The following is a 13,973-nucleotide window of genomic DNA, read 5'->3' as shown; positions in this document are numbered from 1 at the left end:
TTGTTTCCTTGGTTTGCTGGAAAAACGTAACACAAACTCAACATATTATATATTTTTGGAAAGCTCTGTCCATCATCTATCATTAAAAAATGATTATATGTTTGTGTAGGGTACGTACTCAAAGAAATGTGCCCCAGAACACTGGCGACATCAAATTGGACACACAAGAAAGCCTGGCCCTTAACATGTCTAGAATTCAACTATTCAACAAATTTTCACTAATTCACAGATGTTAACAATGGATCAAGGACAGTTCAAGCATGCACTAAGTGAATATTATGTGTTCTCAACCCCCAATATGTTCAAACCAATCAGTAAGGCGGAAAGAGAGACTTGTATATACTACGGGTGAAGGAGGCTTCTCTAGTTCTTCAAAAGAAGCCGAACTGAACTTTTGTTCACAATTTATGTGCGATTTTCAAGCAAAATAATAATAATCCTACATTCATCGTTATACCTAAAGCTTCGCGAACCTTCTGCGTGGGTGGATGAAATCGATAAACTGCTTAACATTCAAACCACACCGCTCAAAATGTGGAGTGGACGTTATTGCTTATGTAAATAAGATTGGTTACTTAGAAACGGCCAGTTTCCATGATAATTCCACAGAAAGAAACTGGTATCTTTCATTCGTTGACGTTAATTAATAACGAAATATTAGTAGCACAAAGTATCTACTTACGATAATATCCGGTGAGGTGTAATCTTCATTAACTTCATATTTCTTAGTTCAACTTCCAGGACCTCTAAAAGTTTTTTTTCTGGGGGGGGGTTAAAAGTTCTCCTGTATTTCAGCCCTTCAGTTTCAGATTTAAGTACTTAGTTTGTTTTAGAATAAATCCGCATTGGGCTATCTGCTGTGTCCAACGAGGGTAAATCGAACACTGGATTTTAGCGTGGGATCAACTAGCCTAGAATCAAGTGCATAAAATTTGTCATGAAAGTAGAAATATCGATTCAATTTTAAACTTAAATCGTTTCTGAATTAACCTATTTTATGTTAAATCACCAACGTTTTTAATAATAAAAAAACCTCTTTAACCGACGGAGACTCTTAATTAAGAAATCAACAAATATTTTTCCAGTTTTGTTGTGTATACATTTCATTTTTTTACTTTTAGTACACAACAATAGTAAGTTATAGTTTTGTTGCTAAGCGACATGACATAAAAGCCATTGCTAGAACACAATATTATCAAATCAAAATGCATTGGCTTTTCTATATATTAGAAATTGTTAATATGATTTTTACCAATAATTATTCTATGAAAATGTCACGAATTCATTTTATGAATGATCTTAATTTTGATTGGCTCACAAAAGAACTTAGCGACGTTTGACTGCACTCTTCTGCTTCTTTGATAGTCAAGCTTGATTTCACAAAATTTATTTGAGTTAGCAATGAAATGTGAGGTATACTATTTGGTGAGGGGGGTAGCACTTGCCCCATTATTTTTGACGGGCTATACGCTAGCTTTCTTTTTAATTACAAGTTTGAAAAATTACCACAGTTAACAGATGACTGGAACTCATGACGTAAGTGAAAGATTACGATGATGAACTTGATTTATTCTTCCTTCTAAATAAGAAAGAAGGCTGAAGATGTGTTATTTATTTTTACAACAAATCTAATCCCCGATCGTTAGAAGTCAAAATCAAAAAACGGTTTTAATTGGAAACAGAAATATCATGGTAAACACGTTTAACCAAACGTTTCCGAATCTACAAATTCTGTCATCAGTGAGCAGAAGACATGTCTGTTCCAAGTACGTCTTCATTCACTGTGAAATTACCTTTCTTTTTTTTTCTCTCTCTCTCTCTTTTACAGAACATTTAAGAAAAACCAGTCACTTCTCGAGTTTTCTGGAAGCTTCCTAACAAATAAAACTGCGCCTGGTAAGAAGCCGTGCACCGTTTGAAAATTTCATTTAATTCTTATCCTATAGCTGTAAAAAGCATTACCATAAGAACTCAACATTGGAAATTAGTTCTGCTTCTTTCTACCGATAATTTAATAACTATTTACGAGTTTAAATTCATCCTTTCGAATTCTCGATACGCTAAGAACTTTGACCCACGCCTCTGCTGCGTTGATGGGTCTTCTATCAACAGGCTTGTGGTGGTGACTGTAAGGCCACCTATATTGACAAAAGCTTACGACAGCTGAAAGTACGTACCTGTGAACATGCGATTGTTTGGAGAAGAACTAGTCAGAAATTATCGTGCTTGTACACAAACCACTCGTATTTTTTAAGGTGTGTGCTCCTCTTACAAGCGAGGAAAGAGTTATTACAAATGTACTTATCAGTATTAGGCCTATTACACTTTGAAACACTACATTATTTTTATCTATTCCCTAAGATTTCCAAGAATTAGACGAGAGTAAAATCTCTAAGTGATTAAGTAAAGTATGTAGTGCTTAAAATTGTAATAAGCCTAAGTCAAATGTACTTATCAGTATTAGGCCTATTACACTTTGAAACACTACATTATTTTTATCTATTCCCTAAGATTTCCAAGAATTAGACGAGAGTAAAATCTCTAAGTGATTAAGTAAAGTATGTAGTGCTTAAAATTGTAATAAGCCTAAGTCAAATGTTTTATGACAAGAATAATTGTGATCACTCAGTTTAGTTAATAATTTCATAATTATATACTGTGTCCTCCAACCGTGCATTACTTAACAAAGAAAGATTACTGATACTGGGTGAACACTAAACTTACTTAGTCTTACAATAAAAACCCAAATTACTTGATTCTTAAAGCCTTAGGGCCGAGCGTTGGTTAGTGTGCTAGAGATCTGCGGTCCAATGTTCGCGTCCCATTACTGCTAATAATAATAATAACTAAAAAGTTGGCGGTGGGTGTTATTGACTAGCTGCCTTCCTTTTAATTTATCAATTCAAAATTAGGGTTGGTCAAAGGAAATAACTGTTGAGTAGCTTTGCGCGAATATCCGAAAATAAACTATAAATTCGTTAAATTACATTTGAGTACTTTATTTTTGAGTTTTATGAAAAAAAAACGTGCTTCAGCGTAATTTGCGTGTCATCTTCAATTTACGTATTTGAACTAATGATAGAATTTATTGATTCAAAAACGTTTGATTAAGAATGCTTACAGCTGTTGCTGTTGTTCTTCCGTTATTAATTAAACGTCGGTTTCCGCCTGGCGAATCTATTGACAAAGAATTCTGTAATTTTTGTTTAATTATTACAAACGTAATATACAGACTATGGCACACAACAGAAATTAACATAACGTTCAAATAATTTCAAACATGGCTAAAAAATTCCAACAACACAGCATTCATTATAAAATAATAACGTTGGATCCCGCGTCACACACAGGATTGTTTATGTTTAGAATAAAGGCAGCTGTAAAATGAAAGGTAACCATCTAGTTCTATGTAAATCTTTTAATTAAAAAATAAAAATCATGGCTCAATCAAGTGTAAAGCTTTAATGAAGTTGGAGTCTTCGTAAGTGTTTCATAGAAGGTTTCAATGAATGCACCTCCTGAAGAAGAAGCATTCACTGAAAAGTAGCAGAAAGTGATCAATTTTAGTTCATTTGAAAATAAAACAAAAACATTTTCACCTGCCAATATAAAATACACTATAAAGCATTCAAAAAAGATCATTTTAACTATTTAAGATAGACGGTAATTTACGCATTAAAAGCCCTCCATCACGGATTATGACGTCACAAGAGAGGCCTCTGTCAGAAGTTACCTAAAATATTAGTATCCAAAGGAATTATCAGACAAATATAGAAGAACAAACTTATCAATTGGCAGAAATAACCCAGCACTCGGGATAGAGATCAGGAACTTTATTAATTGTTGTTGTTAAATCTTCTAGTGGCAGCCAAATAATAAATACAAAAAAAAAAAAAATACGTTTAATATATATATTATAATAATTAGAAAATTAATTGCATCAAGGTTAAAAAACAAGAATTTTTTCATAATTATAATTAGATTGTTTTTTTGTTGTATTTCCTGTATACACTTATGTATAAATTGGCAGCTTGTTTTATTTATCCAACTAATTATAGTTTTCTTAAGCCAATTTCTGTATATCTATTTGGTTAATGTTATTCTTCTAATCTCACTTTTACATCTAAAAACATCAGGATAAATTACCCAGTTTTTTCAAGTCTAGACTTAAAAGGCTTGTAAAAATATCCTGTTTTGATATGAAATATTGTCAACGAACCAAATTTGGCTAGTTAATTTAACACTTAACCTCGACCAACGATATCATCTTGCGTTACAACGGCAAACCCCGTTTGTGCACGTGCTCTATACAGACTGAACACGCTTGTTTATTTTTCTTTTGTTGGCGTTAAGTGCTGAAGCATAACAATAACATTATTCCCATATTAAGTAGCGTTGTTGTAAAATAGTAACAATAATATTCTTTGATTACTGTTCTACTTGTACTTTGGCCAACAATGTTGTACTTTAGGTTTTGTTATAAGGTAGGGTGCCCTTACGAGGATTCTTAGACACATTTTAAATGAAATGAAAAACAAAGTAAAAATCATACGATGAAGGCCATCTCCCCACCCACCCCCCAAAAAAACAACAAAGTTTCGGCTATAGGCCTTATACTGAACAAATAAAACCGTTTTGGTTTTTTCTTTATATGTGCAAATATATGCAAAGTCTGCCAGTTTTGAACTACAGCTTGCAGTTATAGATAATTATACAGGCCTGCGAATTTGAACTTCATAAAAGTTGTTTAGGTTTTAATAACGGATTTTCCATAATTCAGGAAAAAGACTTTACTTTGATTAAATTATTATTTCGTTTATCACAATGAACATATTTATAATTATGATGTTTGTTAACAAAAATACAAACAAACTGAAGAAAAGGGAAGAACACCGATGTCAAACGAATCTGCATCCTCATTCATCCTGATTTTTGTGTGTGAAATCCACGTATTTTAGTCTCAAACTACGTGTTCTGGTCTTTGATGTATTGCGTTATGACGTTTTGTGAAAAATCTGTACGTAATGGAGAAAAATTATCATTTTCGGAGTCTGCGTACAGAAATTACTGTAGAACATGTAAAAATTTCAAGACAATAAAACCATCGCAGGCCTGTGTTACTTTTTCATAACATTATATTTAGCAAAGCATTTCAATTGTAGAGTTGTACTTGATAAAGATCGCACTAGTGATTTGAAAGACGATGTAGCTAAATCTAAGTTATTTTAATGAATTTCCAAAAAAAATCACAGTATGTTATCGTCGTTCAAAGTGAATATTTAATATCCAGTAAGGGTAACTTAAACTTGTTTAATATTTTATTTTGCTCTCTTACCGGTATGTAATTGGTAACTGCTGTCTCCCGGGTAGTCCCAATAGGTCAGCGGTAAGTTCACGGACTTACAACACTTAAATCTGGCGTTCGATTCTCCACATTGGACAGAGCGCAGGGAGTCAATTGTGGTTTCGCGTCGAAACAAAAACAAACGGTAACTGTCTGATGTAGATCTGTGACTTAAGATTATGGCGCTCGTTTCACCCTTTCAGCCGCAGGGGCGTTATGATGTTACCCTTAAACCCACTATTCGTTGGTAAAAGAGTAGCCCAAGAGTTGGCGGTGGGTGATATTGAATGGCTGCTTTCCATTTAACTATCACTGCTAAATTAAGGACGGCTAGCGCAGATAGTCCTCGTGTAGCTTAACGCGCAATTCAAAACGAACAAGTATATATATGTATTACATATGTAGAGCATAATTAACATAAACATTAATAATCTTGCTCTCAATGTTTTCTGTGCGACAAATTTAGAACGGAAGCTTCGAATAACTACGTTAGACTGTAGAAGTAGGCCTGTCAATATTATCAACAAGTAACTGGATAAACATCGTCGATAACCTGTGCTAGAGATCCCTTGTAAATACAGTGAGATATTGTCTCTCTCTTTAGGCCTAGCTGAAATCGTGATTGTTTTGAAATATCAGTTTTAATAGCCAACTGAGGGTAGCTCAATAGTTTAATACCCAGTCATCAGTCTATTACGAACGGTAAATAAATGAATAAAAAATCACCAGATGGTGGCGCTCTTCTCTGTCATAACTGGCTTTAACGCGTTATTTAACATTTTGACAAATGGAACCGTCATACCAGCATGCACCTTTTTCAAAGTGTCCTGGCATTGGATTAGAGCTGGGCTTTGTTGTTAGGATTACGATACTTAAGCTACAGCATTTGAATTTGTAGAGCAGAAAGGTTTGAATTCCTTCTAAGTAACTGTCAATATTTAATACGGTCAGTAGGAAAGATCGAATAACAGAAGTTTTGTATGAGTACCAAACGTCCCGAATCGCTTTCTGTAAGGTAACGTATAACATAAATTACTGATGTATTGACAAAGACTGCTAAAATGGTATTTATTCTGTTGAATGGTGTCTGTGTGTGTATAACAGACGAGACCATACGTGTCACACGAAGGGGTAAGTTCTGCCATGCAGGAAAGACAGCCGAAATAGTACAAGTTTCTCAGATTAGTGTTTGAAGAAATCAACATAGTTAAATTACTAGTGAGTTATTATTAGCATAAAATACTTTTCCTTTCAAAATGCAATCTACGGTCTTATTATAAAGTCATACACTAGTCCAATTAGGGTCAGCTATATCTATGATGGAAATAGTGAACAACTTTAAAAAATCAAACAAGAAAGTAATAAAAATTAAAGGTGGGTCAGCAACGCACGACTTTGAAAATGGGAGAACAAAAACGTACATGATAAAATGTTACATAGAGAATGTAAACAACCGCTGTCTCACGCAAACTTTTATTTTTAACCGTATAATACAATTTTCAGATTAAAGCTTATAGACACTAATGACAAAATGATGTATTTTATTGTACCTGCCAAAAAATTAAAGAATTAAACGTAAAACGAAAAGAAAAAACTATGTCCAAGGTACCATACGCTAAACTTTATCGATTGAGATGTATTAGTAACAGCAGAAAGGTGGCGCTGAGGACTTAAAGCTAAAATGATTTGAGGAAACCAGAAATACTGGACTCGTGTGAAACGTTAAACAGAGAATATAAAGTGATTTCAATGAACGATGTTTAATAATTATATTAATACCAATAGAAAAAAATTAAAATATAGTTAAACAATTGAATTAAAATAAAATACTGTAAGTAGATAAGTTGGCAACAATGCCAGTCTCTGATTGGTTCACTCGAGATCACTGGTTTGGATGCGACGCCTTTTGATTGTGATGTTTTTGTTATATGAATATTATATTTAGTCAAAGAGGTTCATAATAACAGTAAAACGTAGGAACAAAGATAAAAAATTTGGGTTAACATAGCGTGGCAATATGGTAGTTTCATTAGGCTTACTAGTACTACAGGGACGTGGTACTAGGATGAACGAGGGCCAATTTACGGGTATTTCACTCAAAAAGATTGGGATCAATTGAGCAGGAGTTTATAGGTAAAGAATAGTTGATGATGTATGTTTCATAAAAGATGTATTTTACGTCCTCGTAAAAAACACTGAGGCAGAAAATGATAAAAAGAACTGTGTGTAAAGAATTGTGCTTTACTTATCTTGGCAGTAATGGCAAATAATGAGCATATTTACTAACAGAGACGAGGTAATGGGCAACAGAAGCTAAAAAGATGATAATCAGGCTTAGTTTCAATATTGTTTACATCAAATTTGTATCTGTGCTGTTACTTTAAAATAAAAATTATTGAAAGCTTAAAAATACGTTTGTTACAAAATATATGGTTTCCTATTCTTTTCAACGCATATTTAAACAATATTACAATGATTCAAGAGAGGGATATATATTTTATAAAGCATTCAAGAATATTCTAACTTGATGTGAAACTGCACACACAAACAACAACAAAAATATAGATGTCTCTGTACTCTTCGTGCTTCTGGTGATGGAGCTAAACTTCTATATTTTCATATTAGGTCATGCGCTGTCCACTTTAGGCAATCCATTTATCAAATTCTAGAAAAAAGTAATATATTATAAGTAAGGAAATACTAAACATATTAGTAATGATAAATAATTTGTTTTGTTGTTGTTTTTTTTACCCTAAAATCGGGAATCGATCACACAGAAATTAATGGCTGTTCTGGTAATCACAATAATCAGCAAACAATAAAAAAGCACTACAACATAACGATGATTCTGTATTAGAGCTCATCGGTTCACCCTTTGCAGAGAAATCTCACTTAAAAATTAGTTCTCTTCCCCCCGGTTTGTTTCAAGATTTTGGTGTAAAAGTCCTTTGCCTTTTGTAAAATAATTTACGTGTAGAAGATTTGTTTTCATGCTAAACTAGTCAACACACACACTAGGAGAATGTTCAAAAGTCGTGTTTGTCCTAGTCTCAGTTGAAAGTGAAAGATGCGATCTTTGCATGAAATGTTGGGGATGCAGCCACGATGGGGTTGCTGTTGAAGTTAAAGCGATCAGGAAAAAAGATTATCCAAAATACGTTATAATCCAATCAAAAGAGGACAAAGAACGATGTAGAAGGAATGGTACGAATAAGATACTTCGTTCTTGTGAACGTAACTACTTTCATTGTCTTATTAGGTCATTCAGTGAATGACAGGTTTAGATATGATTGATGAGACCTCAACCAACTAAAAACCACAAGATACAGCTGAATAACATTTATTGTTGTTTCTATAAAGTCTACAGTGTGTTCCAGATGGCACGAACGTGTTGAAAACCATTCTTAAACTGCAAATCAAAATGGAATGGCTCTAAGTAGCCTTCTTTTGGAAAGGCTTTATTCATCAACACCAAAACATGTTAGAAGTTTTATTGCGTTTTTCGAAGCAAGAGTTCGAACCCCACACTTATGCAAAGCTTTATATAAGTGCTTGTTCAAAGTTGCCATTTAAACTTGGCAATTTCTATATGATCGACTCTCGGTTTCAGGGTTAAAAAAATATATTTTCAATCACAAAGTTTTCTTTTGCCTAGATAACAGCAATTTTTGTTTCATTACTATAAAAAAGTGAAAATATACCCGACCATTCTTATATTCTTCCAGTTTGCTCCTTACCTGCTTCTCCGGAATGTAAAATAACTTCAATATTAATAATCGCATCATTTACTAGGCTAGAAATAAAATTCCTGATCCATTTACAATTAATTTGGTTATAGAATTCTTTGTTTGACATTTCATAAGGAAAGCACATGAAATCCCATATCCACTTCTCTCTCTCTCTCTAGGTCGGAGAAGTGGATCCCTAGGATGTATTTTATTTATTAAAAAAAATAGACAACTGTATCCTGAAGACACTAAAGACAAACTTCTACGTTGTCAAGCTGACATTCAAAACATGATGACCAGTACTTAGGATTATCTAAATGCTTCAGGAGCACATTGATGTCAATAAAACTGACAATTTAAATAATAATAACAGTTTTGAGAATTCAACACCAGGACCCAGAAGAATTATTATAATTAAATTGGTAGATAAAGTTATAATGACGTATTGGGGATGATGGGGATTCGAAGAAAAGTTAACTCGTATGGGTGTAATCCTGTTTCAATATATATATATTTCTTGCCTTTCTTTTAATTCTGTTGTTATATTAGCACAAAACTATACAAAGTGGACTATCTTGGTTCTATCTACCGCGGAGAATCGAACCCAGATTGTTAGCATTGTAAACTTCTCGCTATCCAACCGGATGATTCCTTTTTGGATAATAAAAAATATGTTTGCTTTAGATGAAAATCACGTATATTACGATTAATTCTTTTTCCTTGCACGTCTTCAACTTTGTGTATTTATGACCAATGTACAAGTCACCTGGGGGCGACCCCGAAGAAGATTAAAGGATTTCTAAACACGTAAACCGTTTTAACTTTATTGTTATAGCAACTTGAAACAGTTTTTTTTGGAATACAGAGTTCAAGTCTACCAAAAGCAATAAAGTATGTCTTATTTTTGCGCTCTTAAGTTTCGCATCGCAAGCAAATTCCTCACGAAAATGTCCATCTAATGCATTTCGTAATACTCAATTTATTTGAATTAATGCTAAGTAGTGAACCTTAATACTATAGATACTAAGCTGAGAAAGGTGTCGATTCACATAAAGTAACCCACTGGGTAACAACCAGTTCGGCTAGGTCGATTACCCACAGTTACCGGGCAGCGTAGGGGGACTGAACTGAGTAATAATATTTTTCACGTGGTCTCTATTACCTCTCATTACGAAATAATTAAAAAACGTGAGACTCTAGTAAGTAAAAAGTGTCAAACATCCTGTTTTAACCCTTGAATTACCGACCCCACTAGCTTTTTAAACACGCTTTTATAAACAATTTATGCTCCAAATTGCTTGTGGGTCCATCTATATCTTTGATGTTTACCGGCACTAATCATTTCTCGAGTACCCTGTGTATGTTACTTATAGAAAATGAGCGATTTCATCAAATATTTCGGGGTCGATTCGTTACCGTGAGTGTTATATAACACATAAACTCGACTAATATAATGCAACATGTAGACCCTACCGGTAGTGAACGATACAGAAACAAGTCGGTATCGTTAGTTTTAGGCTTAACGAAGAAGTTCAAGGTGAGTCTCTAACTAAGAACTACGTATCAAGTTCAATGGCACTAAATCCTTTTAATATCAGAGGAGTTTTTCGCCTTTTTATTTTATTGCCTAGATTCTTGAATTGAAGAAGAGAACCCTAAACACAAGCCTTTTGGGAAGAAGGAAGGCCCATCTTTCCATAAGCGCCCGGGTTTAGGGTTTTCTATTTTTCATTTCTTTACTTTTTGTGATTCTATGTGCTTTTTGATAGCTATAATGGCTCCAAACGACATAGAAATAAAAATGTGGAGGAGAAAATAAAGATTAGCGATTGAGTGAGAAAAAAAAAACTCCCGCTATGAGTGTGTAAACATCTATTATAATAATATTCAGCCTTTGCCCGTCCTGAAAATGCGCGCGCATCGTACTATTTAAATGCGCATATGGGCGTACTTTATTTCAACGGAAATAAAAAGGCGGATGTAAATATTGTTTAGTAGACATTTTGTACAACAAAATATTTAAAAGCTTAAAGTTTTTAAAAAGGTCTAACATTAGGTAGTTGAATAACATTACAAGTTTATTTATTGATAGTATTAAGTACGTTAAAGTTTACCCCTAACCAAACTAATGCAAAAAACGTACACAAGTTAGTGTTAATTTATCTCTTTATCGAATATAGGCCGTGCTTAATAAAGGCTTAACTAATGTTAGGCCTAAGCCAAGCGGACTTGTATTTAGATATCTGCGATTAGAATTATTTTGTATTATTATAGAAATATTGTACTGAAAGAAGCACTGTTGCAATGAAGACGCTAGTTTGACCCCAAATGTTTTGCGGACCTCTACAAGTTTTATTTTATTTTAAGATTTCAGAAACTAGGCTCCTCCGTTGATGTACATATATTATTCTTTCTGTAGTCAACAAGGACGTTCGGGTCTTATGTTACTAGGGTTACGACTTTTTTGAGAAGACAAGCGTATGACACAACATAATTTACGATCTTGATTTGTACGCAACTTCCAGACACATTAGCATTTCAAGAAAGTAAAATTATGCACAGCACAAGAAAATGCGCGATTTTATGGCTGTGTAGAAGATGTATTCTCAAACTGAACTTACGTTTATATTTTTTTTAAGGGGGGGGGGAACTAAGCGCCTAATTAAATGTTCTTCTTACATCCGGAAACCAAGGTTATCTCTTAGCGACAGTAGCGTACTTAACAGAACAACCCGGCAAGTGTGTGTCATTTTTGGGAGGATTAAAATAGTTTGCAATGTTCCACCGACCGACAATTTAAGCATAGAAGGGATTATAAGCACTTTTCTGCGCTGCTTTCTGAATATTTAATGGGTAGTGATAAGTTATACAGAGCTACTATTAGGTAAAACGGAGTAACTACTAGGCTTTGGTAAGAAGTTATGACAATGAGAGGTAAAGCAGTGTCGAATATCTTTCTGAAGCGGTATTCAGATAATTGTAGGTATTTCAGCTTCCACCACTTACAGGTAGGTGAAATAGAATACATAGTATTCACAGAAAGGCAGAATTGTAGTAACTGCTACTTACTCAGGCAGCACGTACTAGTTTTTGAGGTTTTACAAATTAAAATGTATTTATTGTGTGTCTATATATTTTGTGGATAATCAGTCCATGAAAAAATGAAGAAAAGTAAGTGTTCCTGGAGTGATCTTGATCCTATGATGCATGTTTTGACAAAGATACATTTTGTCCAAATCTCACGTCTGTTTTAAATCCTATAAAAAAAACCGCGAAAGCGGTAAAAGATACATGAGCAGATACCATACCGTTTCACACGATTTTTTTTTCTTATTTATTTTAGCTACTTTGAAATAAACATGATTATTTCATATGTGGTTAAACCCCTTGTAACGAGAAAAAAATTTAAGAAAATAGAAAACTATCATAGTCTAGTAGAATCCAGTTGTTGCAAAACCACGCTCCGCAATTTAGGGCCGCAGGTGTTAAAAGAGTGACAGTTAAATCCCACCATATTGCCGGTGTCGTTCCTACGGCGCTGTTCAGACGTGAACAAATTTTACCGATGCTTACAGCGAACAGTTGCAAGTCCTTGTACGTCAAGTATGTAGAACTGTTGATTAAGAGCTCATACTGTCATATCAACATATATTTAGTTTTGTTTAAAGATTCTTTAATTTTGTTGTATTGGTGATAATTTGTATATTCTACAGTTGTCTTGTCCCACGTACTGTCCTTAAGCTTAAGATAGGTTTACTGATTAAAAGGTGATTATTGTGTATGTGTCACATACAATACTCTCAGGAATTAAAAGTCTAACATGAGAGAGAGAGAAGAAAAAAAAAAGAAAATCTGATTTTGTTGTAATAACCTGAATGAATAGAAACCATAGTTGGCAAACCATGCATTAACGACATTTCTCTGTTATATCTTTAATAATTACTTCATAGATATTATGACGACACAACTACCAGACGCCCTTGTAAGTGTTCCTGGAGTGATCTTCAGATACACGTTTTGACAAAGATACATTTTTCCAAATTTCACATCTGTTTTAAATCACCATCTAGTTTTAATTGAGTTAATCGCTGTTAAATTGCCAACATTATCTAAAGCTTTTGTAAGTATGAACGTGAAGCACATGAAAAGAATAACTTACGATTAACTACAGAAAAACGAACAGTGGTTACTGCTTTACATATTGAAAAGCCAGTTATATATGGGCATAAAATGGCGTGCTGGTTAGGGTTTGCACTCTGCGAGTTGCGGGTTCCAATTCCGTTACCGAACATGCTCGCCCTTTCAACCGTGGGGGCGTTATAATGTACGGTCAATCCCACGTTTAGTTGTTAAAGAGTAGCCCAAGAGTTGGCGGTGGGTGGTGTTGACTAGCTGCCTTCCCCCTAGTCTATAACATCTAAATTAGGGACGAAATTCACGAAAACAAACAATCAACAGTGTATTGATCAAATTATATTGCGGTTCTCTGCAACTAAGTTTGAAGTCTACTTACTGTGATGTAGGAACCTCGAAGAAAAACATCCTGATGAAAAATGATGCCACCATGAATATCGACCTGCAAAATTCTCAGTAAAACACAAACTGAAATGAAGGATATATTCAAGGAGTTTGAATAGCTACAGAACTGGTGAAAGGTGATTACGAATAAGTTGATCGTTTACAATGGCAAAGGTGGAACCAGAAACCAAATGTTTAGCTTGGTCAAGTTCATAAATAATTGTATGAACGAACTGGACAAGGTAATATGGGCTAACGATGCTAAAGACTGAGCTTTAATGGAAATCATGTTTGTTTGTTTGTTTGTTTTGGAATTTCGCGCAAAGCTACACGAGGGCTATCTGCGCTAGCCGTCCCTAATTTAGCAGTGTAAGACTAGAGGG

The 13,973-nt window shown here is 34.1% G+C and overlaps 1 long non-coding RNA gene across 2 annotated transcripts in view; it reads right to left on the bottom strand.

Annotated features, from left to right (window-relative positions):
• Positions 1–6,803: 6,803 nt before the first annotated feature.
• LOC111087529 overlaps positions 6,804–13,973 on the bottom strand; it is a 10,114-nt gene continuing 2,944 nt past the window's right edge. Inside the window, exons 1-3 of one of the 2 annotated variants that reach the window (XR_002612201.1) lie at positions 12,621–12,631; positions 9,303–9,304; positions 6,804–8,009 (exon numbers count right to left, since the gene is read on the bottom strand). This is a non-coding gene — a long non-coding RNA (uncharacterized LOC111087529). Of the gene's footprint in view, positions 8,010–9,302; positions 9,305–12,620; positions 12,632–13,973 lie in introns of those variants that run through there. The other variant, XR_002612202.1, reaches the window with a different exon arrangement.

Source organism: Limulus polyphemus, unplaced genomic scaffold (assembly GCF_000517525.1).
Source record: "Limulus polyphemus unplaced genomic scaffold, Limulus_polyphemus-2.1.2 Scaffold2260, whole genome shotgun sequence".
Classification (NCBI taxonomy): domain Eukaryota; kingdom Metazoa; phylum Arthropoda; class Merostomata; order Xiphosura; family Limulidae; genus Limulus; species Limulus polyphemus.
Note: the sequence above shows the minus strand (reverse complement) of the source record. Positions and strands in the feature narration are given on the sequence as shown.